This window comes from Dromiciops gliroides, chromosome 6, assembly GCF_019393635.1.
Source record: "Dromiciops gliroides isolate mDroGli1 chromosome 6, mDroGli1.pri, whole genome shotgun sequence".
Lineage (NCBI taxonomy): Eukaryota > Metazoa > Chordata > Mammalia > Microbiotheria > Microbiotheriidae > Dromiciops > Dromiciops gliroides.
Genome location: NC_057866.1, coordinates 200884465 through 200911147, shown reverse-complemented (window position 1 = coordinate 200911147; position 26683 = coordinate 200884465). Strand labels below are relative to the sequence as shown.

Genomic DNA, 26683 nt, shown 5'->3' with positions numbered 1-26683 from the left:
CAGTGGAAGGGAATACTTTACTGCCCAGGGATGGAAAGAGGATTGAGATGAAGTACTAGGGCAGGAAGCACCAAAGAAAAGAGAAATCTCAGGGGTCCTTGAACTGCATGCAGGTGTAGATACCATCTCAAAGTTCTATCATCCATTGCCTAGTACCAGGTCATAGATGAGAGTCAAGAGAAGATTACATGAGCAAACATAGACCCTATCTGTGAACAGAACAAGAAAAAAACTTCACAAGCACATCTGTGGGACCCTTTGCTTAGCAACAGAGTAGCGACCAGTCTTTAGTTCATCACATAAACCTAAAATGGAATAGCCAGGGGAAAGTAGCAGAGCATAGGGGCAAATGGAGTTCAGTCATTTTGAACCTGCAGAACCTTTCAGTGGTTTAAATGTGACTGATTCCAGCAATAAACTAATGAAACTGGTTCAAAAGCCAACAGCTCCAAACCATGTCTGGAAATTGAAGAACGCACATCAGGAGGCAGGGAACAGAACTTATCCTGGCTACCACCATCTTGGAAGCACGGATAATTTGCAGGTCCCCAGACCAAAGTTTAAAAAAAAAATGGAATAGAAGGATATAAATCTTCACCAGCTTAAGTAACATATCTCCCCCACCACATAGTGTACAAAGCCCAGTACTAGCATAAAGATAAGGAGGCTAAAAGAATAAACAAACATAACAACAACAACATCAACAACAAACAAATGAAAATGAACATTATCATATAGAACTACTGTGGTGACAGGAAAGTTCAAGACCCAAAAACAGAAGAAAAGAATGACGTTTTTCCCATATTGAAATAAATCTTTTTTTGTTTTTGTTTTTTTAATCATAAAAATATTTTATTATTTTGAAGTTACATGTTTTCAATATTTGTTTTCATAAGATTTTTAGTTCCAAATTTTTCTCCCTGTAAGGGCCAAATTTAGTATGGGAAGAGCTAAGTGGGCATCTCACTGTAGTATTAGGGTAAGAAAGGAAACAGCCTCTTTCAAAAACAAAACAAGGGGCACCTAGGTGGTGAAGTGGATAGAGCACTGGCCCTGGAGTCAGGAGTATCTGAGTTCAAATCCGGCCTCAGACACTTGACACTTACTAGCTGTGTGACCCTGGGCAAGTCACTTAACCCCAATTGCCTCACTAAAAAACAAAACAAAACAAAACAAAAAACAGGTTTATTAATGGGAACAAACTTAAAACAATATCTGAATTACACAAGTGAGATTAATAGAACTAGAAACAATGTATAAACGTCTGGGGGTAAAAAGACCTCAGGCACCCCGAATCTGCCTCCAGCCCAGCTAGCTCCAAAGAGCTTTGCCTCAAAAACCACAAACTCACCAACACCTGAAATCTGTAGCTCTAAGGAGAATTAGCTGTGTAGTCTATTCTGTTTTGGTCTGAAGGTCATACACCAGCAGCTACTCTGTCACTTCCTTCCCTTTCTTTCTCAGAATACTCTCCTCAGAAATACTCCCTAACTGCCTTTTCCTCTACCTCCCTCTAACTGAAACTAACTGACTCTCCCACCGGAAGGGAAGGAGCTTAGCCATGCTGAGTCTCCAATTGGCTCAGTACACCCAAATGGGCTGTCCCCATTATAATCTGGGTAGACACATGTGGAAGTGGGGAAGCTATTAGAAGAGCTATTAGTTAGTTTCAATAAATGTTCCCTGTGGTCAGTGTTCCTCTTGTTTGTTCAATTATCTCCCAAAGTACACACCCATATTCTCTTAGGCTTTTCAAGCTTACATTTTTTTTTAGTCTGACCATAATGAAGCAAAGATAGGGTTATGAAAACCCCAAATCACAATTAATTCCTTACATTCCCCCCTTTGCTTCATTAAGAAATATGGGGTGTTTCCTTGATGAAGCAGAAAAAATAACAGAATATCATATCTATGCTAATAACAATATAGGAAAAGGAGAAAGGGAAAATTTTGTCCAGAGGGGCAGTCCCCCATGGACTCATGCTTTGACAATGTCTACAGATGGAAGGCCTCTGCAGAAAATACATGTTACAGATGTTATATATGGGAGCAGAAGGAGAAAAACAAAAATGTTCATTTACTGTCCTTGAAATCTTGTCTGCGTTGAATGTTAAGATGCCATCAGGGAATCTGGATTCTGGTCTGGATTCTGGTTGTCTGTGGATACTTTTACTTCTTTAGCTATTGAACTGCTGGATTTCCACTAATCATTAGCATAGCATTGCCAATGATAAAATTAAACAGAGTTCTTCAAAATATGACTCATATAGAACAAATTTAAACTTGATACATACAGCATATTACATCTCACCCTTCCCTCCCTGCCTCTCCAAGACAGCAAGCAATCTGATATAGGTCATATATGTACAATCTCATTAAACATATTTCTCTCTCTCTCTCTCTCTCTCTCTCTCTCTCTCTCTCTCTCTCTCTCTCTCTCTTTTTTTGCATTTTTCCTTAAAGCCTTTGATTTAATAGACATGATGGAAAAATTTTCAAAGAGACACATGGAAAACCTAGTTTTGATAGTATAGACAAACTAACCAGATAGCTAGCTGTACTATTCTAAATAATTTCCTAGGTTACAGATAAGCTAAGTCTGTTTAAGCTATGAGTTCTGGATACAACATGCTTCAGAGTTGTTCACCCTCTCCTTCAATAGAATCTATACCAACATCCTCATAAGGGCAGCTATATCCTCCCATGCCTCAGAGAACTCCTCTTACTTCATGCCTTCCCCTGCAAACTGTGGAGACCAATTTTTAATTGGGGAGTGTTAGCTAAGCAGCTCACCGCAATATTGGGGCAAGGAAGGAGACCGGCAGCCTCCTTCAAAACAGATCAGGATTTATTTAACAAGAATGAACTTAAAAAAACAAAACAAAAACAGAATTGGTAGGATCAAGGTAAAGGAAATAAAAGGGGGAAAAGGGAAATTATACAACCTGAATAACACCACCACCCAGGAATCAGCTGAGAACACACAGGAACGTCCTGTCACCTTCCAGCTTCTAACCAGAATGGTGAATCTCCTCCCTTCTTCCCAGCAGACCCCAGGCTGACCACACACAGCCCCCAGCCAATTGTCTGGCTGCTCTGACAGTCACATGACTGCCCTCACTAGGCTGACAATCATTATGATTTTGCCAGGCCTATGTAGGCATCGGTTAGTGATGATGACATGAGGTGCCAACGCCATGGGGATGGCTACAACCAGTGGGTGGAGCACCATGCCATTTGCAGAGCCCCAGAGGCCAGTGTGCACACCAAGTTCTGTGTTTTTTTTAAATTCTCACCAAAAGATGGGGTCATAAAAACCTCAGATAGCAATTAATTCTTTACAATACCAATGAACGAAGGAATACTTAACATACATCAGATCAAACTTCCAGGGAAACCCAGGCCTCAGCAAACGCGGTGGTGTTGCTTAACATGCAAACAACCTGTTATATTTTGTCCAAGTCACCACAAGAAACCACAGTGGGAAACTCATAATCAATGCCAATCTTGAAGCCATTTGGGTAACAATCCACAAACTACATTCTACTGGATTCTTGATGGTGGCAATAGCAGCAATGACATCTTTGAGAACTACATCACCACAGTAGAGCAGATAGCAAGCCATGTATTTACTATGGTGAGGGTGACATATCACCATCTAGTTGGCAGGCTCAAAGCAAGCATTGATTATTTCTGCTACAGAAAGCTGCTCATGGTAGGCTTTCTCAGCAGAGATGACAGGGATATATGTGGCCAGAGGGAAATGGATAAGGGGATAGGTGCCAGGTTGTTCTGGAATTCTATAAGATCTACATTCAGGGAATCATCAAATCAGAGAGAGGCAGTGATGGAGGACACAATTTGGCTAATAAAGTGATTCAAATTAGAATAGATTGGGTGTTCGATATCAAGGTTTCTGTGACAGATATCATAGATGGCCTCATTGTCTATCAAAAATGCACAGAGTATTCCAGAGTGTTGTGAGTGGTCAGAATGGAAATATAGGTCTCAACTGCAGCTGTGAAAAGCTAAAGAGCTGGGGAAATGGAAGATCTCAACTTGGACTTCTGTAATCAAAACCAGAGCCAGTCCCACCACCAAAAACTGTTGAAACCCCAAAAGCCTTGAAGACCTGTGTTTTGGTCTGCCAGCTTCCAAATTCTGTGTAGAACCAGGTCAAACATTTCTTTGTCTATAGTGTAGTTCCCATGGCCATAGCTATTAGCAGCATCTTCGTTGTTCGGGATGGAAGAGCTGGTGGAAGGTTCCAATATGAATTTCATCAATGACAGTTGGTTCCAGATCTACAAATATTGCTCTTGGGACAAGTTTGCTAGCTCCTGCTTTGCTAAAGAAGGTATCTAAGGAATCATATCCTCCACCAATAGTCTTGTCACTTTGCATTTGCCCATTACTCTGGTTACCATGCTCCAGGCAGTACAACTCCCAGCTAATCTAGTCACCAGCTTGGCAAATGTGGTTAGTAACTATGATGGCAGGAGCAGAGATACATGAATTCTTTTTACAGCCCTCAACAATCAAAGCCTCAAAGAAATATGCAGTCAGTACACAAGCCTAAAAAGAATTAAAAGGCTAAAGAATAAATGTTTGGGTTTTTTATGAGAAAAATTTAAATCAAATGAGACTTATGGAAAAAAGAAGAAAAGAGCCTTAACTGCTTTGTAAAGAAGTATAAAACTTTATTGAAGCACAAAGCAATTCCTTAATATTAAAACCGACAAATGGAAGCAAATGACTCCTTGAAACATCAAAAAAAGAAAAAAGTCAAAAGATGGAAAAAATAGAAGAAAATTAAATATCTCACAAGAAAAACAATTATTCTGGAAAAAAGTTCAAGGAGAGATTAATTTAAAAATCAATGGACTACCTGTCAGTCACAAATAACAATAACAGTCTAAACATAATTTTTCAAGAAATAATAAACCTTTGTAGATCTCTTGGAGCCCAAGGGCAAAAGGAAACATTCCACCTGTCACCTACAAAAGAAACACCAAAATGAAAAGTCCCAGGAATACTGGAAGAAAAATCTGGAGCTACAAGGTCAAGGGGGAAAAAAGCAAATGCAAGCAGAGAGAAAGAATTTAATACTGTGAAGCGATAGTCCAGATCACACAAGAAAGGAACAGAGAGCTTGTAATATGATATTCCAGAAAGCAATGGATCTAGACTTAAAATAAAGAATAACCTATACTACAAAACTAAATCTTGCTACAAGTTATTATAGAAAATTATTTTAGATCATTGCGGAAGAGTGTGTGTGTGTATGTGTGTGTAAGATGTAAGACTTATGAACTCTCTTCAACACAATGCACAACCATAATTCCAAAGACTCTTGGGTTTGTTTTTTTGGGTTTTTTGGGTTTTTTTGGTGAGGCAATTGGGGTTAAGTGACTTGCCCAGGGTCACACAGCCAGTAAGTGCCAAGTGTCTGAGGTCAGATTTGAATTCAGGTCCTCCTGAATCCAGGGCCGGTGCTCTATCCACTGCACTACCTAGCTGCCCCCCAAAGACTCTTAATGGAACATATTATCCACCTTTAGATAGAGAAGCAATAGACTCAGAGTGGAGAATGAAGCATATGGCCTTTTTCTTCTTTCTTCTTGTTTATTTTTTCTTTCTCTTAGGAGGGGTATGGGGTATGGCTAATGGTTCATGGGGAATTTGTTTTGCATGACTATACTTATTTGTAGTGAGTTTTATTTCCTTTTACTTTTTTAAGGAAAGGAGGAAGAAAGCAAGAGAATTTGGAACTAAAACTAAAATGAAATTGAAAAAAAAATAAAATGAGGATCACAATTCCTGTTCCACACAGGGCTGTAATGATGCTTAGAGGCAATAATATGCAAGGCAATTCATATATTTTAAAAGGTTTTATAAATGTTAGAAATCATAATTAAAATATTTAATCTTTTGACGATACATTTTTGTGGAGTTATGGTACAAAATATTATCTTATATTTAATTTCTATATTGACATGGGGCTTAGGATAAATCAGAAGTTTCTTCTGTGAGAAGCAATACCAAAGATGACCAGATAAGAGGACAGACATTTTGAGGAATCAAGGGACTATTAAAGATTAGATCTTAGCACAGACATATGGAAGGAGTAAGGGGAGGTAAAATTCTATAGCAGGAAAATCAATTAGGCATGGCTTCTACCTAACAGAAGCTAGGAGACAGAGATAACCCCATATGTCTGGACCATAATTTCAAAAAAATCTCCATTGACCCACAGGAATATGACAAACATCCAAGCTTTCCCCACCCCACCCCAAAAGGGAACTTTCCAGTTTTCAAGTGGACACTCCCATCTATCCTCTATAAAAGCTTTTGCCTTCCCTCTGTTCTAGGAGGTGAATGTTTCTAAGCCCTCCTCCCTAAGAGATGAAGTCTATGACTTCCTACTTGGTTACTTTCCTAGCACCAAATAAAAGATTGCTTTAATTACAATTGGACTGTGTACAAGAGTGTAATTCTTTATTGAAGAATACATAAGGACCACCACAAATCCCTCATGACATATATACTATTGTACATGTGGATAAAATGACTGCTTATTATAACTGAACAAAATTCATAAAATGGAAATTAATTGCTAGCAGCAAAAGTAGTAGTAGTAAACATTACCATTCTTTTAGAAAAGAATATTCATGTTATACAGATTCTCTTAAAAGCAAAATTCTTTTCTTAAAATTTATACATTTAAATGCTCAGATGATCAGAAGTTTTAATTAAATTATAAATACCCACAGATTTCAAGCTCAACCACCACTGTACCTATGTTTTCACCAGTGTAGGGAATTCCTGGATAACACATCTAGCAATGTGAAATAGCAACTGAAATGTATTTTATACTCCCTGGGAGGTTGCTTAGGGCCATGAGATTTTAAGTGACTTGTCCATAGTCAATAACTGGTGTCAGAGATAAAAACTGAACCTGTCTTCTTTACTTTGGATCCCGTATCTATCCACAGTACCACATTGCTTCTCTCTTATAGATGAGTAAAATAGAAGCATGCTTAATGATTTCACACATATATGTATATGTGTATTTATACACAAATTTATATACATATATTGCATTAAACAAAAAAATGGGCATTTCCATGTACATGATCATTTTTTTTACCAAAAAAAAATGTACATGAAACTGTAGATTTCTAAGTCTCTTCAACTTGTTTTATTCTTTTAAGTACATATTAAATTCAAAGCTCCTCTGCTTGTCTGTAGTTCTTCCTGTCTTTCCTAATATTCTCTACATTTAAAATAAGACATTCCAATAGTTCTTTTTAAAATTGAAATGAAGAGAGAAAAGAAGAAAATTAAAGAAAAGAGAAAAGAAAGAACAAAAAAGAAAAGAAAAAAGGCTCTTGTAATAAACATGAGTAATTAAGCAAAATACATTCCCACACTAGCAGTCCAGAAAACATCGTACTCAGTTCCAAGTTACTTCTCTAACTAATGTAGCACCTACATTAATCTCTCTTTTTTTCCCCTTAACTACTTTTGCATTCATGGTTGATGTTACAATATTTAATAATTAGTGATTCCTTGATTGTCATTCACATGGCTTTGTTTTTTTCTTCTCCAACTAAATTCTAACTTCCTAAAGGATATAGCTCTTGTTAAACAAGTCAAATTAGTATGTGCCAATCAGATGAGGATTTAGTAAGAAAACACTTGTTAGAATGTTTTGTAAAGTCTAATGAACTGTAAAAATATAAGTGTAGCTCATATAGATATAGATACTAGGGTGGGATCCCAGTCCTTGAAGCATGCATTATCTGAGCACCATTATATAAGGTATTGCTGGTATTGTTTACTTATCAAACTAAAAATAACAATGTAGCTAAACTGTATCTACAATTAGTGATTTCTCTTCATGCTGTACATTATGCTCCAGGCATTTTCTCTACAGTTGCCTTGTAGAATCAGAGTATACCCTAGAGGGTTTAATCCCTTCAGCTCTGAAATTCCTATTTTGAGGACTCTTTTGTCCAGAATAAAGAGTGCCTTATACAGTATACTATAAATCTATGCTGGATCCACCCATGCGTTATTTATTTCCCTACCTTCTTCTCCACAACTACTAAGATCCAAGAACTTTTTTTTTTTTTTGCTGGGCAATGTGGGTTAAGTGACTTGCCCTGGGTCACAGCTGCTAGTGTCAATTGCCTGAGCTCAGATTTGAACTCCTGTCTTCCAGAATCCAGGGCCACTGCACCACCTAGCTGCCCCACATGAAGATGCTTCTTGCATCCACTCCCACCTCTCCTTCTTTATGATTCTGGAAAACAAACCACTACTTCCATTGATACTAGCAAGGAAGCATCAATCTATTCATTCATGGTTCCACTCTATATTACTAGGGTTTTCTGAACCATAATGCTGTCCCTCCCTGGCTACCACTCACCTTTAGGGGTTTTCTGCCCCCAATGGAATGCAAATTCCTTGAAGCAAGAGACTGTCTTCACTTTTGGATTTGCATCTCTACCTCTTAACACAGTTCTTGGCACAGAGTGTTCAATTAATGCTTTTTGATTCATTTATTAAATCAAAAGCTCATATTTTAATATATCTTAACCATATATTTTATATCCTAAAATCCTATTTTTTTCTCATTAGTAAAAAAAGAAAAAGGAAAAATAAAAAGAGAAAAAAAGAAAAGCTGTACTCTAAATTTATATTCATATACTTCATTATTATACAAAAGTGATCCTAAGTTCTCCAAAGCTATTCTAACAGAGAAGAAATTCTAGACACTTTTACTCACCTGGAGAGACTTTAAGTATAGGCCTGTTCACATTCGGTGTATCTGTTTTGGAGAGAGGCTCATTTTAAGATTAGCACGAAAAGGCTAAGTCTTGCAGCACTTAGAAACTCTCTAGTAAATCAAGGGACCCTTTGGCTATTTGGTAAATTAATTAGATCCCAACTCAGAAAAAATAAGAAGTGTTTCCTACATTTATAATTGAAGAAAATGATAAAGTTCAGTTTGAAGTTTGTGAAAGTATAGATATGTTTTTCCCCCATCCATGTTCCCTGCCTGGAGTCCATGAACTCCAGATTAAGAATAACTTTAGTAAAATATAGAGTATTTGGAATCTGGGTCAGCAGAAGGAATACCCATTGACAAAAACATAGATATGTGAAGTATTAGGACATTCAAAATAGTATAAAATATCACATTTAAAGTACTGCATTCAATTTATTAATGCTAAAGAGAATGTGACATAGTGGATAGAGTTCCAGCTTTGGGGTCAAAAAGACCTGGATTCACATTCCACCTCTGATGTAATCTTGGATATTCCCTTAAACTCTGAGGGCCCCAGAGAATCGTCTGAATTTTGAAGTTGGGTAGTAATTGCTGAACTGTCATAATGGAGGGACCTATTTCATTGGGAATTCTCATGTCATTGATACAATAACCAAAATACAAATATAAAAATTCATGCTGTCTAAGTTATTATACATATTCCAAAGAGAGTTGGTAGACTAACACAAAATGAATCGGCCATTAATTCCTGTGCCCCCTCTCAATCCCAGTGCTTTGCAAAGAGTAGACTTTTAATAAATGACAATTCAGTTGAAAATTTTACCTAGCTACAAGGTACATTAAACTCATATTTTGCTTTCTTAAAGTTCTCTAATTCCACAAAAGAAAACCAAATTCAATTCTCAACTTTCTGACCAGGTCAAAAGACATGTCAAATATTGTCTCAGTTGAAAGGCAGCCCTTCCCAAGTGCTAAAGGGAAAAAAAAGTTAGAATGTTCCACATAGTTTCTTGTGATGAAGTGTAAAAATTTCCTCAGGGGTGAGGTGAATCTGTGACAATGGAGACAGGCAGAAAGAAAACAACAAAAAAACAGATACCCCTGCAAATGAAACACAAACCCTTAGGCTAAAAACATTTAAAATGGTGGATTGAAAAGCTTAGAGTAGCAGTTGGAAACAAAATTTTATCTGGGAAGAATTCAGATTTTTTTTCTTCACAAACTTTAGCAAGAATTTACTCCTGATAGAAATATCATTTATGGACAGATTTGCTGACAAACACATAGAATTTTTGATTCGACTTTCCTGCTTTTGAGCAAAAATAAAACCCTGTTCCTATTTAGTTCTGAGTGTTTTGGTACATACTTTTGCACTGGCCAATATACATGCACACATAGATGTGGACATTCATATCTATATCTTGTCTGAATAATTTGTAATCCTTTATATATTCATCTGAAATAATTCATCTTACATATGGTGTGTAAAATATTCTAAGACAGAAGTCTTATTATATCCTTTTTCTCCTCCAAACATTCAATAGCTTTTTTTTTTAATTTTTTTATTTTTTGGTGGGGGCAATGAGGGTTAAGTGACTTGCCCAGGGTCACACCACTAGGAAGTGTCAAGTGTCTAAGGCCACATTTGAACTCAGGTCCTCTTGAATGCAGGGCCTGTGCTTTATTCACTGTGCCACCTAACTGCCCCCCTCATTCAATAGCTTTTTGTTGACTGTATGATGTAATATAGACTTCTCAGACTGGAATATAAGGCATTCCACAGTCTGGCTCCAATTTACTTTCTCAGCAATCATTGACTTTTCTCCTCTTCAGTTCTGTTGTGAAACCTTCCCTGATCTCCCTAAAAGCTAGTGCCCTGCTTCCATCAAATTCCCCTAGGACAATTTACATTCTGTGAAGGCAGTTTCTGTATCATTCACACTCTGTTTCCTGAATGCATGGCTGGAACACTCCAATCCCCAAAGTAATGAAAATTAGGATTATCCAAAAAGTAATGTAAAGGTACATAGCAGATTTGGATTAGAGAGTATGTCATCGAATGAATATATGAATGGGGGGGGCAGCTAGGTGACACAGTGGATAACACACTGGCCATGGATTCAGGAGGACCTGAGTTCAAATCCAACCTCAGACACTTGACACTTACTAGCTGTGTGACCTTGGCAAGTCACTTAACCCTCATTGCCCCACAAAAAAATTTTTTAAATTAATAAATATATAAATGAAAAATGGATTAATAAGGAGAGCAAGGGATAAGTAACATTCCATATGCTTCCTTGCTAAGCTTTCTATGTCAAGAGAAACTGAGGAAGGTCCTCTTAATATTTAATGATTCTCTTGGGACACTCTAAGGAAGAAAAATGGCAAGAGTCATAGAGGATAGGCATATATGAATACCTTGTAGTAGAGCTAAAAGGAGTTACCCCAATCAAAAAGATAAAAAATTCTTTAGATTAGTAGAATACCCAAAGTGCCTAGCACAGTGTCCTATATATGTAATTGGTCTTTACTAGAGATATTTAAATTTATATGAATTTTAATTAAAGTCAAGAAGACAACATGCATATAGAAAATTAGACCTATAGATCTATTACACTAGATATGTGTGCCCCCTTTCTCAGAGCTAGGCAGCTACATCTTTCTTTTAGAATTCCAGGTAGCACCTAAGGGACCTATGTGTCTTTCTGTAATGCCATTGGTTCAAGTTCTTAATTCATATTTAATCCCCTTACTGTTAGCCAGTTTCCTGATTCCATTTAACTAATTATCACAAATTAGCTTTTATGAAGGGTTTTCTTTGATTTATTGATCTCTAGCTTTGGTTCCAGAATTGAGACTTGGTTCCAATAGTAAAGTCTACTCTCTCTTGCACTTTTCGGAGGAGTAGTCTGTTGTCCTTGATCTTTCTATGGGTTCCAGGAATTCTTGTGTAGGCCTTACCTCCCTGACATAAGACCTTTGTGTCTTTGAGCTTTAGAGTGAAGGACCACCAGGGATCTCTCAAGAAAACCAGAACTGAATATTTAGGATCATAGAACTACTGAAAATTCAATGTTACAGTCTGAGCACTGTACCTGCTATTGACTTCCTCTGCATTCCCCAGGACCAACCTGCAGCTCATTCAGAGGAATTCTCTACTTGCCTCCCCCAGACACATAACCCTGCTGGCTCCACTTGGCTCTTGTTTTAATGGATGAGCCACCTTTTCTATTGTCAATGGATTTTTGATTGACTTTGGTGCACTTGTGGGGTGGAAAGAGTCACTTACTGGAGTTTTGCATTGGATTTTTTTGGTAATTATTGAGCCTGGTATTAACTTCATGATTTTATTGGAGTTGGTATATGGGAAATGGGCAATCTGCCTCCTATTTACTCCACCATTTTGGGAAGAAATTCAATTGAGCGTGATCTTAAATATTGAGTTGCATTTGAATAGGGAGGCCACAAATATACAGATTCTATACTTATACAATTTCAATTAAAGAATTTTGGGGTTGAAATACATTATCTCTGAGCTTCCTCATAGATTTATATCTATGCTATTAGATTTTTTTAAAAGAAAGAAATAGTACTAGAGTCAGGATAATCCTGCATGTTTACCCTGCTTGCAGGATAAGATGTCTTCCTCTGGAAAACATTGCTACTAATTATACACTTGAGCTTCTTTGCCCAGTAGTGGAAATTACTTAGTGCTGGGTAATAAGAGTGGTTGACATCAGTGGGTGCCTTCTCCACAAGACATGCTCCCCTTAATGATGGATTCATTTGTTTTATTTGTTTTGTTTTGTCAGGATAGTGTACTTAACATTTTTATAATGTACAGTTCCCCCTGGAGATCATGTGCTGTGAGAATGAGAGGGATGTCTTGGAACTATCTCAGTTCAAGGGTAAGGAGGGAACCTCAACTTCAAAACCATCAGGAAGACAATAGAAAGAAGGTCTTCAAGGAGTTGTCGCATTATACAAATCACTTCTTTGCCAACCAAAGTTTTCAACTCTTGGCTAGAGATTGAGTTCACGTTTTCTCTACTTCTGAAAGCTTTGTAATTATTCAAAGCTAATTTGGAGCTGTAGTAATAACTTATCTCATCAGAAAGACATTTTCCTCAGGTAGGTTCTTTGTGTAAGACCCAGAACACTACTGGGTTAGAGAATAAGACAAGGAATTGGAAGAAAAGGAAATAAATGTATTAGAAGGGAGGCAAGGTGGTGCAATTGATTGAGCACTTGCACTTGGAATTAGGTAAATGCTTTAGAACTCTGCCTCCAATACCTCACCCTTCTGGGCCTAAATTCTTTTATTTAAAAATGGGAATAATCTTGCATTGACTATCATGTATTGTGGCTATTAGTAGAATAATATCCTTTAAGGCTAAAAAGTATATATGATTGCGAGACAGACACTTAATAATCATATTGGAAATTGCCCAGTGTTTCCCTCCTTGACCATTTAGGGAGTTAATCCTGCTGCTGGACTATTAAAGCAGGACTTGGCTAACAAATCTGCACCTTCCCATCAGGAGGGGTTAAAATAATATGTTGGCTAGAGTGTAGCCCCTACACTGGGGTGTAGGAGGGGGAGATAATTTTGAAGATGAAAGAAGCAGTGCTGAAGATTGACTTAGCAATCAATAGTTACAAAAGACAGAAAGACATTAAGACATATAGAAAGAAAGAAAGAAAGAAAGAAAGAAAGAAAGAAAGAAAGAAAGAAAGAAAGAAAGAAAGAAAGAAAGAAAGAAAGAAAGAAAGAAAGAAAGAAAGAAAGAAAAAAGAAAGATGTGGCACTGGAGAGGAGGCAAGTTCAACCAAGACCTTTGGGCTACTATAAGATGAAAGGTCAATAATCATAGAAGCAGTAGGGCAGGGAGCATTCTGAGGTAGAGACAGGAATTTTTGACAATTGCTGAGACATATGTTGGAATGGGGGCTCTCAACCGGAGATAAAGACGGGGGAAAGGGAGAGAGAGCACAGAAAACAAGAGACAGAGACATAGAGGCAGAGAGAAAGACAGAAAGAGAGACAAAGAGAGACAGAGATAGACAGAGACAGAGACCAAAACAAAGACAGAGACAGATACACAGAAAGAGAGAGTTCTTAAGTCTTGTCATGTTCTTGATTCATATCATATGTATATAGAACAGGAAGAAAAATATGGAACTAGGTATATCATACCAATGAGTTCAAAACTTTGATTGGGAAAGAATGTTATTGGTCTAAGAGGGCATCTCTTTGGGTATCCATTATCTCCCTCATGGTTTGAAAGAAAAACTACTCCCAAGAGAGTAACTAAACAGAGAACCACACCCAAATGGATTGTGTGGGAAGCAGAGACCCAATTTACTTTAGGGTTGGGCCCCAAAAAGATAGAGCGAGTACCTCTTCTCACCAACACTATTCCACACTACTTTTTTCTTAAGGAACATGACTCATAAACCATAACTACCTATTTTATCTTGAGGATACCAGAGGTGCTTGACCAGCATGGTGGCATTGACAGTATTATAGTTGAGATTCCCCATAAAATGAACCCATCTTTATTCTCCTCCTAGGAGAATGACTCTTCATGGGAGTTTACAAAATTAGTTATTACTAAGAAGCACGGAGAAATTTCAATATTTTTGGAGAAAAGGGGCATTTTTGAAATGGACTGCTGTGAGTCTATTTGTCCAATTGTTGTGGACAAATATGAACCATTTACACTAATAATACAGGCTGTTCTTCATCCTAGAAGACAGGGTAATTTTGAAGGATATCTCTCTACTCTTGAGGTTATCAGGAAAAACCAACTGTTTTTTAATGGAAAGAGCAAGGATTCAAGTCAAAAATATATGACCAGATGAATTTTGTTATTATTTTTTCTAGCTCTATGAAAAAAATGCACAGAAAGGTAGTTAGCAGTACCAAATCTGAAGCTCTACTCTAAAGCGGCAGTCATCAAAACTATCTGGCACTGGCTAAGAAATAGAGTGGAGGATCAATGGATTAGGCTAGGCACAGGAGACACAGTAGTAAATGACATTAGCAATGTACTATTTGATAAATCCAAAGATTCCAGCTTCTGGGATAAGAATTCAGTATTTGACAAAAACTGCTGGGAAAACTAGAAGATAGTATGGCAGAAATTAGGCATAGACCAACATCTTACACCTTATACTAAAATAAGGTAAAAATGGGTACATGATTTAGACATAAGAGGTGATAACATAGATAAATTAGGAGAGGAAGGAATAGTCTACTTTTCAGATCTTTGGAAAGGAGAATAGTTTATGACCAAACAAGAGATAGAGAATATTATGAAATCCAAAATGGATGATTTTGATTACATTAAATTAAAAAGGTTTTGTACAAACAGAAGCAATGCATCCAAAATTAGAAGGGATGCAGAAAGCTGGGAAACACTTTTTGTGGCCAGTACTTCTGATAAAGGCCTCATTTCTAAAATATATAGGGAACTAAATCCAAGTCATTCCCCAACTGAGAAATGGTCAAAGGATATGAACAGGCAGTTTTCTGATGAAGAAATATAAGCTATCTATTGCCATATGAAAAAATGCTCTCAATCACCATTGATTAGAGAGATGCAAATGAAAACAGCTCTGAGGTACCACCTGACACCTATCAGATTGGTTAATATGACAAAAAAAGAAAATAATAAATGTTGGAGAAGCTGTAGAAAAATTGGAACACTAATGCATTGTTGGTGGAGCTGTGAACTGATCAAACCATTCTGGAGAGCAATTTGGAATTATGTCCAAAGGGCTATAAAGCTGCGCATACCCTTTGACCCAGCAATACCACTTTTGGGTTTTTTTCCCAAAGACATTATGAAAAAGGGAAAAGGACCCACATGTACAAAAATATTTATAGCTCCTCTTTTTGTGGTGGCAAGGAATTGGAAATTGAGGGGAAGCCCATAAATTGGGAAATGGCTGAACAAGTTGTGGCATATGAATGGAATGGAATTCTATTGTGCTGTAGGAAATGATGAGCAGGAGGAGTTCAGAGAAATCTGGAAGGACTTGCATGAACTGATGATGAGTGAGATGAGGAGAATAAGAAAAACATTATACACAATATCATCAACATTATGTGTTGATCAACTGTGATAGACTAGATTCTTTTCATCAATACAAAGGTACAAGAATGTTCCACAGGACTCATGATGGAAAAGGCTCTCCAAATCCAGAAAAAAAAGAACTGTGGAATATGGATGCTGATTGGATCATACTATTTCTTTTGTTTCTATTGCTGTTGTTTTTCTTTTTTTTGAGGTTTTTCCTTTTTGCTCTTATAACATGACTAATGCAGAAATAGGTTTAACATATATATATATATATATATATATATATATATATATATATATATATATATATATATATATATATATATATATATATATATATATATATATATATATATATATATATAATCAGATTACCTCCTGTCTATGGGAGGGAGGGAGGGGAAGGAGGGAGAAAAATTTGAAATTGGAAATCTTATGTAAACAAATGTTGAAAGTTATCTCTACATATAACTGGAAAATAATAAAATAGTTTCATATATATATAACCAAATAGTATCTAAAAAGTAGAATTATGACCTATATCAGTAGCTAGAAGAATGAGAGAATATGGCACAAGGAACAACAAGAACCAATGCACACTTGGAACTAAGTAACAAATTGGAAACTAGCTCAGTGCCTGACACATAGTAGGCACTTGATAGCTCTTGCTGATTGACTGATGAACATTTTAAAATTCTAACTCTCAAAGGTTTTAGAAATATTATATTTCTACCTAATACAGTTATAAAATAGAATGTTTACTTAAAGTTTCTTGTTCAACAATAGACAATGTAACCAATTGCTTGATATCTCCCTTACCTTTAACTCTTTATTTACTAATTCTCTTTGTATCCTAAAATCAATGTGGTGCATACATGCATACATACATAGACACACACATACACATATTCCTTTTGAAAACTGTGATGCATAAATCCAGGTTGTCTAAAGGTCTCCAGGTTAAATCCACACTATGTGTCATGAGAAGAATAAAGAATTAAATAACTATGTTTCTGGGATGCATTACTGACATCCAGTGGTTCACTAAGTAACCTCAGATGTGTATTATTCCAGAAATTCCAAGTCCCTACAGTTCTGAGAAATAAAGAACAAGATAATAAGTATCTGTGTGAAACTTAACCAACTCACAAAGATCACTTAGGTAGGTCTCTGTGCTAAGATTTATACATATACATCACAGTCGATTGATTTTGTCGTTTGGCAGAAGCATTCTAGCATAGCCTCTTAGTTTTCAAATCAACATCATTAAAAAGAAGTTGCCAAGTGTATTCTTATCCTTCCAAGAAAGAAATCAGAAGTAATAGGTTAATATGATAGGATGAGTTTTCTGGGTTTCAGTCAGTAATTCCAAGATGGGACTTCCCATTGTTACACAAATTTTCCTAATGCACTGGAGGTTAATAGCTTAGTTCTGGAGCTGGTAATGAAGATAATCTCTATTTGGATGTTGCTAGGCATCTGTTTAGGAGAGAAATGCACATATGTGCACCTCTTCCCCCTCCCCACAAAAGACTGTTAAGCAAAGTGTCAACTTCTTAGTCCTTCAACTCAAGGAACATAAGACAAGATGTTGATGTTTTTCTATGACAAAACCATTCTCTTCAACTCAGATAATTTATAATATGCCATTTCCAATTCTAGTATGGAAGGGAGAGTGGTGTTTTCTGATATTTCCTAGTTCCTGTAGGTTATTGAAAGTGGTTTTCATATTGCTGATACTTTAAGCAAAACAGAAAAAGAGATAAGATTTCCCAAAGTGAACAAAATATTCTTGATGACTTGCCAATATATTGGATGTCTCTTCTATTTCCATATACAGCTAACTGAATAACCCAAACTCTTTCCAGAAGAGACTCAGGCATCATATACTTTAGGAAGTTTTATTTTTTTCGAGGGTCCTGTCAATCTCGGTAGTTCATAATGTACTACCATATTGATACAAATATGGGACATCCCAGAACATGACATTCCAGTAAAATATCAGCTCTTCCAAATAAAAATGGTTCAATTGGGTATTGTCATATTTCAAGGAAATACTATTGTGTCAATGTAGTTACTTGCCCACAAATCACAATCTCTATGTGCTTTAGGTAGAAAATAGTATGTGGACAAAAAAAAAAAAAAAGAATCACCTGCTACCCAGCCTTCTAGTGATGAGGCTTTCCAAATTTATTTAAGCTAGTCTTTGGTGGAAAATGTATTATGTTACTGTCCCTAGGCTTTTAAATTTTGTATTAATTTTAATTCCACATTATTTTGGGGTTCAAAGAAAGAAGCAGGGGCAGCTAGGTGGTGCAGTGGATAAAGCACTGGCCCTGGATTCAGGAATACCTGAGTTCAAATCCAGCCTCAGTCACTTGACACTTACTAGCTGTGTGACCCTGGGCAAGTCACTTAACCCCAATTGCCTCACCAAAAAAAAAAGAAAAAGAAAAAAAAGGAAGAAGCAGACAAAAATAAAGACTCCATACCCAAATGCTCTATGATATATTTGACATGCTTATATTTCTTACTATTTTAAAATGATATTGTGTAAATTTATTTCCTGGTTCTGCTTATTTTTCAATGGGTGTGAAGGGGAGAAATTGGAACTGCAAAGATAAAATTGAATTCAAATAAATTTATAAACTTAAAACCACTAGCAAAAACAAATAAAAAAGAAAATATAAGGAGAAAAACAATTGTCAGAATCTAAATGTCATAGTAAGGAATTTTACAAGTAGAAACAAATAAACTAACCAAGAAAAGTTTGTTTTGTATTTCTATACCGCCATAGGATGTTCCATTATCTTCATTCCATTGTGTTGTTGCTTTTGTTATTGTAGTTAATGCATATACATTTTTCGTTTATCTGATCTCAATTTCAGTCAATTGACATGTTATCACAATTTGTTTTTCTTCATACTGAATGTTAAGGTGCCATGGTACTGTACAACTATCCTAAGGACTGATGATTTCATCAAGGTAGGAAAATCGCAGTGTGTAATTTCCCCAAATTTATCACAACTCTTCTATTTGTGATTTTATAGATAAGGCCTAGGGAATTGTCTATTGTATGACTAAGTGACTAGGGTAACACATCTTACGGACCAGAAGGTACTATTTGAACCCATGTCTTTCTGCCTCCAAAGCTAGTATTCTATTCATTACATATGCTATTTCTGCTACTGTCTAGGACATTGTTCAGTGTCTATTATAACATACAACACAGAGTAGGTGTGTAATGCACTCCTGTTGATTTATAGAGTCCCATTACATTATTCATCTATGCTTAAATATTTGGATATATAGATTGTCTGTTTCTATTTCAAACTCAACAACAAAACAACTGGAATAAAGTTTGTATAGATAGATCTCTTTTCCTTTTGGGAGGGGTGGTGTTAGGGAGATTATTTTTAAGATTAAACCCTGCCAATGGTACCCCAGGTCGCAATATGACTGTAGTGACCTTTATTACATACATACTTATTAAAATTATGTTATCAGTGTCTCAAAGTGACTCCCAACTGGAAAGAACATTCTCCTTTTCTCACCTTGTGCTTTTTAAATCTACATTTTTTAAGTTTATGCCAACAGCAGAAATAGACAATCTTTTAAAAGTTGCTTCATGTTTATCATCCTATCTCCCTTACCTCCTCCTAATTTACTTCCACCTGAAAATTATGGTCTTATTTAGTGCAGAACACTTTGATGTGTCAGTTTAAAATTATTGTCCCAAATAAAGATTCAGCATATCTGTTTCATGTATGAACAAAACAGTGACACAGTGTCAACTTTACCGATGAAACACCTGCAAAACCAGGATTTTTCCCAATTGATCCTGACATTTCAGAGAGCTAAAGGAAAGATCACTGAAAAGAACACTTTTGACATTGCGTTCCACTGTACAGCTTTGCTGATTATCCCAGTTCCCTCAATGGCTCTATTCATTATATTGTCTTGATATTAACCCTTTACAGAAGTGCGCTTGGACACATCAATGAATTTACTACAGTAGTTAATTACTTACTAGTTCTTCAATATAAATTAAATGGGGAAAGTATGCTTTATGTTTGTATTTGGGAGAGATAACTTGTTCAGGAGCTTTATGAATATGATAACACAAACTTAAGTGGTAGACAAAAGCATGATAAAGAAATTTTGCATTTTTGAGATCTTCTGTTCTGAGGAGAAAGAAAGGCCTTTTCCAGTTTTTCTGTCTACAAATCACTATTTTAATATTGAATGTGTTAATACTTCCAAAGATGTGGTCTCCTCACTACTAAAACAGATAATATTTATTCCATGCTTTAGAAAGTGCTTTCAATGAGTTGTTGGGGCCAAAAAGTATGAATCACTATATTTTAATGGAGATGACTAAGCTCCTGGCAATAAGCTTCTCCAAACTTAATTAGATTGGTCTGTAGACAACAGATGACCAATCCATCAATAGGCACCTTCTCAGTGTCTGTCCGACTTATTAATATTGGCCAGAATGCATGCTTCCCTCACAGAGCTTTCAAGAAACCAGGATCAGGTGATGAGGTTCTTGTGAAGAAGTTTATATTGGAATGGTCACATTGTTTCTTAGACACAATGCCTTCTACCATCTGGATCCAAACTAAGAAGCAACACAGAACAGAGGACAAAACACTGACTCCAGACTCAGAGGTATCTCCTATATGTATTAACTGTATGACCTTGGATAAATAACTGAAGCTTCCTAGACTTTATTTGCCTTATCTGTAAAGCAAATAGCTTAGATTAGATGGCCTCTTAGTTTCCTTCCAACTCTAGATATTGATTCCTACCTCATCTCTAGCTTCTGCTCTATACAAATCAAATCAAATAAATGATCAGAAAGTTGACCACAAGCAAATAAGAGGATAAGAAACCCATGAAATGGATAAAAAGGATTGTACTAGGAGAGTGCGGTATATTTTTAATACAGGTTTGAAAGAAATAGTAAAGGAATCCAACCATAGCCACAAAGGTCATGAATTCCTTTTTATGTTTGAGCCCTACATAATACTGTCATTATCATATTTGCCACCCATTGAAGTAAATTAATATATTTTGCTTAAATTGGCTATCCCAGAAAATATTAAAATGTATGATGCTGGGGGCAGCTAGGTGGTGCAGTGGATAGAGCACCGGCCCTGGAGTCAGGAGTACCTGAGTTCAAATCTGGTCTCAGACACTTAACACTTACTAGCTGTGTGACCCTGGGCAACTCACTTAACCACAATTGCCTCACCAAAAAAAAATAAAAAAATGTATGATGCTGCAAAGCCATGTCTGCTCCTTTCTGCATTGATATATAGAGGGGCAATCACCTGGCCAACATTTTTTGAAATGTCCTTGTATATTTTACATCTTTACAATGACACCTGGTCATGCCTGAATTAGGATGCAAAATATCTACCTTCTGGGAGAAGACAGTGAGTGTGTCAGCCCCATTTTGGATACAAAGTCCTAGTCTAACTAAGCTTCTATTGGTATGAAAGTATTGTCTGAGCAATCTTAAGGTCCTAGAGGCTATAGTTAAGCTTCCCAGGTCTTGCCCAAGCAAAGTCAAAGTGATTATTTTTATTTCAGAAAGAATGGGAGGGTCATTTCCAAAAAGCTTTCTTCACATAAGAATATGATAGATAACTATTACTTCAAAAAGAATATTCCAAAGTCCATATTACATAAATCTACTGTAAACAGATATCAGAAGACTTCCAGAGTGGGCTTTCAGTCTCCTTCACTTGAGTATTGAATACTCCTTGACTTTTTCATTGATTGAATTATGCCTTACTGAGAAATGTCATAACAAATGATTGTCACATTACTTGAAAATTCATTTTCTATGTTCATACTTCAATAAGTCCAGCAAAAATCTTCCTTGTACATTATTACTGACTTTTGTTTCTGCTCATGTTTCATTAGTGGGACGTAAAATAAACTCACTGGTCTTAATTTATTTTATGGGAAATAACAGTGTTATAGTAGCATGTATTAAAGAGAACAAAATTATGATGATGATGATTGGAGGATAATATTAGAATTGACACTAAATATTTCCTGGAACTGACAACAAAAACAGAAAATAACCTCACAGAACAAAACTCTATCTTCTGCGTCTTCATGGCTTTAGTTATTTGGATATTTATGAAGCTTTTTAAAAAAGGATTCTTTTTCTAATTTTACTTACAATTTAAATTTTACTTATTTATTTAAAATTTTACAATTTTAAATTTTAAATTTACTTACAATTCAGCATTACATTACCAAATACTCATAAATATTGTGTTGCAGAACACACCATGCTTGATTTTTGTTGTGTAATTTGAAATGTAGGATGCTAGACAAACAGTGATCACATTGAAAAATTACAATGCTTCTTTCTTGCTGCAGCCATAGTTCATGTTAAATTTTATTTAAAAGTCATTAAAAAAATCTGTCAGGGATACTTGACTCTGTCCTTGGGTATAAATAAGCTAGACTCTTCATGTTAAGTCTCTTGAACCATTTAACACTTGTATAAAGTGAAAGGGTGTGTGTGTGTGTCTAGGTGCCTACATGCCTGCATGCATCCATGCATGTGTCCATGAGTTTCTTTTCATTTACTGGGATGAAAAACCCATTAGATTTAGGGCAAGAAGAACTACTATTAAATCTTGACTTCTGCTCCGTACACAAATTATTTAATGACTCTAGGCCTCAATTTCTTTATCTGTCAAATGAAATAGATAGAAATCTAAGTTCTCTTCTACTTCTAAATCTTAGGATACTGCACTCTAACATTGAACCACAGGACTTACTATACCTAAGAATCTGCTTAAATAATGATGGGAGCTAATTTTTGCTGAACCCAATAAGAATCTAGTAAGTGTTAGCTATGTGAAGGCATTGCGTTAGACACTAGCTCATATTTAAGGGCAATGATCAAGGAACACTTACAGATTTGGGGTGTTGTTTCATGGAGTTGTTTAGGGAGATAACTTTGCTTGTGGGTTTTCAATTAAGCAGGATTACACTGCCAGCAGTACAAAAGAAAGGCATTTTCTTTGCTTGAATACACTAAATAGGTAGGTTTATGCTGGGTCACTCATTTATTTTCACCAACAGATGTCTCTTGCTGAGCATAGCCACCTTTTGACCCTTATAGTTTATTTTAAAGACTTGAATTGCTTCATTTTTTAGGTTTCAAAACCAGCTTTTTATCCACTGCACCATGCTGACTCTCTGTAATTAATAAGATGAAATTTTAAAAGTGTAAATGTAGAAGTTATCACCAAGAACATGTAAACAGAAAGAGAAGATAGGTTAATCATTTGGTGAGATCGAAGTATGGCAAGTGGACAGTCAGAGTGTTCTATAGTGACGTTCATAATCTAGGGAGAAATTAAGGAAGGTCTCCAGTTTATTTTGGGGGAGCCCCGGTGGCCACCTTTTTGGAGGACATTGATGAGAGTTGCAAAAGATTAGAAAGCATATATTAGTTACTATCTGTATGAATCGAGGAAACTACCACATCTATGAAATCACATATTTATTTGACCATTGGAGTAAATGTAAAGTCTTATAAGTTAAAAATAATTTAAGTACAAAAATAGGGTAGCATGACAATACTGGAATTCATCTAATGATTTTAGTGGACATCAAATTGAATAGGATTCCACAACATGATATTGCAGCTGAAAAAAGTTAATGTGATCATAGGTTATATTAGGAGAGGCAAAAAGAGGCATATTGTTTAGGACTAAGGAGATGATGCTTTCGTTGGAACGCAATTACAGCATTGTGTTCAATTCATTTTACTGAAATTTAGGAAAGACATTGCTAGGTTGGAAAGCCTTTACAGTAGGACAACCAGAAAGTTGATGGGCCTTAAGATATTTCCATATGTCAACAAGAAAAATGAACTGTATATGCTTAACTTGGAAAACAGATGCTCTAGTTGGGACATGGTCATCTTTAATAATTTGAATGAGCAAGTAGAAGAGAGAATATACTCATGCAACTTGATCCCAGAAGGTGGCATGAAAAACACTGGGTGGTATATATTTTCAAAGAGAAAAATTATAGTTAATGTAAGGGAAAACAATTTTCTAATTTATTCATCGAAGTGGTATGTGCTATCTTAGGATACAGTCAGTTTCCACTTACTCAAGGACTTCAAACTGAGATTATGGGGTTACTTTGGGGAATTATTAAAAGGGTAGGTTTTTATTGAGGTATGTGCTAAAATATATGCATCTGAGGTCCCTTTCATGTTGAAAATTCTCTGCTTTGAGCTGGGCCTTGAATAGATGGGATGAATCTAGATTAGCAAACCAAGGTGGGGAGGATATTCCAGAAGGATTTATTACAATATCATATGTATTCCTGAGAGAGAGAGACAGAGAGACAGAGAAAGAGAGAGACAGAGAGATGGTATATCTATTTGTATTTCTTAGAAGCACAAAGAAAGTCAAAGTAAAGACAAAATAGGCCCTATGGCCTCATCACAGAAGAGCTATAAAAATAGTCTCAGGATTGTCAAAGAATATTTATTAAGTTCTATGTCATCATGCTAGGCTCCATGGGAACTATAAATTATAGATTCTATACTCTATTAGAAAAATACTTGCACTCTGTTTGGGAGAATCCTATGATAGACCTCACCCACAAAAGTCTTTTAGTCATAGTCACAGGATGATTGAAAAAGACAAAGAGAAAATATTATGAAGGGATATTGAAGTTAATGTGAAAAAGGGAGTATCGGAGATTGGGGGGGGGGGAATCTCTTTGCCATGGATACCTATCTGTTCTTCTCTGATCATTTGGAGAAGACAAAACGTTACAGATTTTATTCTCTTTCAAATGAAAATTATATTTACCCATATGTATATATATATAAATTCTAGAGATGGATTGACATGTCCAAACTGAATGCTTTGCTTTATCTTTACAAAATTATTTTACTCAATCCAGTGATCCAATATTCATTTACGAATGACCAGCTATGTACTATGTACTAGGAACTAGAGACACAAACAAAAGAGAAAATGAAATAATGCTTCCTGTCAAGGAACTTAAAGTCTAATGTCTAATAGAAATGCCTAATATCATTATTTTTTTAAAAAAATACCATGCACCTCTGCATAGTATTGGTAGATGGTGTCAATTAAAACAAAATAAAGATAAGAAGGGAGTTTTCCTAGATTGTCTTGGGCTAGAGACATAAGAGTTAAATTAGATAAGGCCAAGCCCAAGCCCCAGTTTAGTACTTCAAGCATTCTTAACTAAAAAGGGGACCTACCTGGGGGAGAGAGGTATCCAGCTCTATAAGGGTCCAGCAGAATATCCCTGTTACTTCAGATCACCCTCAGGTGTCAAGCAAAGCACAAGATAACTACACTTAGCGCTTCCATGGAGCCATTAAATCCTAGCCACCTATGGTGCTGTGGTATAATGGATAAAAGACTGGCCTTAAAATCAGATAGACCTAGACTCATAATTACTGTGTTATCCTGGATGAATCCTTAAACTTCTGTATATCTGAGTCAGTGCCACCTTCTGCCCCAAAGACTTACTTTCTCCAGTCTCTGCGCTGGCTCGGTCATGTGCACCTCATGCAAGACGGGCGCATTCCTAAAAAATGGTGACTAAGCCTCAGGCCAAAGAACTGCTGGGCACCCCCAGCTTTGCTACAGAGCTGTATGCAAGCATGACTTGAGGGCTCTGGGAATAGACACCAGCAGCTGGGAGGAGATGGCCAAGGACCATGCCCGATGGAGTTCAGTACTCAGGAGCAGCTTGAGCACAGCTGAGATGGGCCTCCAAGCTCTGGAGGAAGAAAAACAAATGAGACTCAGGAACCCACGGGCAACAGAGAGCGCAGTTTTCTGATGTCCTCGTTGCGGCAGGAGCTGCGGCTCCCATATCTGACTGCACAGCCACACTGTGGCCTGTGGCTCTTCAAGGCGCTGATCCATGGTCGTCCGCGACTGGGGGAAGCCTACTAGTCCACTAAAATTCCTTAGAAGATGGGAAGCTGGGACACCTGCTGCCTCTCAGCACACATCAATAGCTCACACATACACCATTCTCCCAGCTGCTAGTGTTCCCCTCTAAGATGACCTTCCATTTACTCTGAGTGTAGCTAATTATTTACATATTTTCTTCCCCCTTAGAATGTTGATTCATTAAGGGCAGGGATTGATTTTGCCTCTCTTTATAACCATAGCACTGAGCACAGTACCTGGCACATGGTGAGCATTTAATAAATAATTTTACATTAATCGTTTTATTAATTATTTTAACCTCTCAGTGCTCTAGGCAGCTCTGTAAGAATAAAAAAATGCAGAGACAGTGTCAATGTTCATTGACAGAAGAAATTTCCTAAGCAGAGGAGTCCTTATACCAATGATATCTCAGGTGAAGGCCCTATCTCTAACCCTGATGTTATGTGTTAGATGGCTGGAGAGTTAGATAGATGCATGAATTTATATACATCTTTATTTTCAGAATTAAAGCCTCAATCACTCCACAAATGGTCAACAAAGAAAGTAGCTTAAAGAGGATCATCAATGGATTATTTCCAATTAATAATGATATTTGTCTCTCTAAAAAGGGAAGGGAAGGGAAAGGGAGGTGAGGCGAGGCAAGGTGAGGCAAGGAAGGGAAAGGGAAGGAAGGGAAGGGAAGGGAAGGAAAGGAAAGGGAAGGGAAGGAAAGGAAAGGGAAGGAATACATATATCACTGAACAACTGGAGCAAGAAAAATAAAAATTAGGGTAAGTTTTCATCTTATCTGGGTAGCAAAG

General features: G+C 36.5%; 1 pseudogene; it reads right to left on the bottom strand.

Annotated features, from left to right (window-relative positions):
* Nucleotides 1–234: 234 nt before the first annotated feature.
* Nucleotides 235–26683, bottom strand: part of LOC122732199 — a 146438-nt pseudogene continuing 119989 nt past the window's right edge.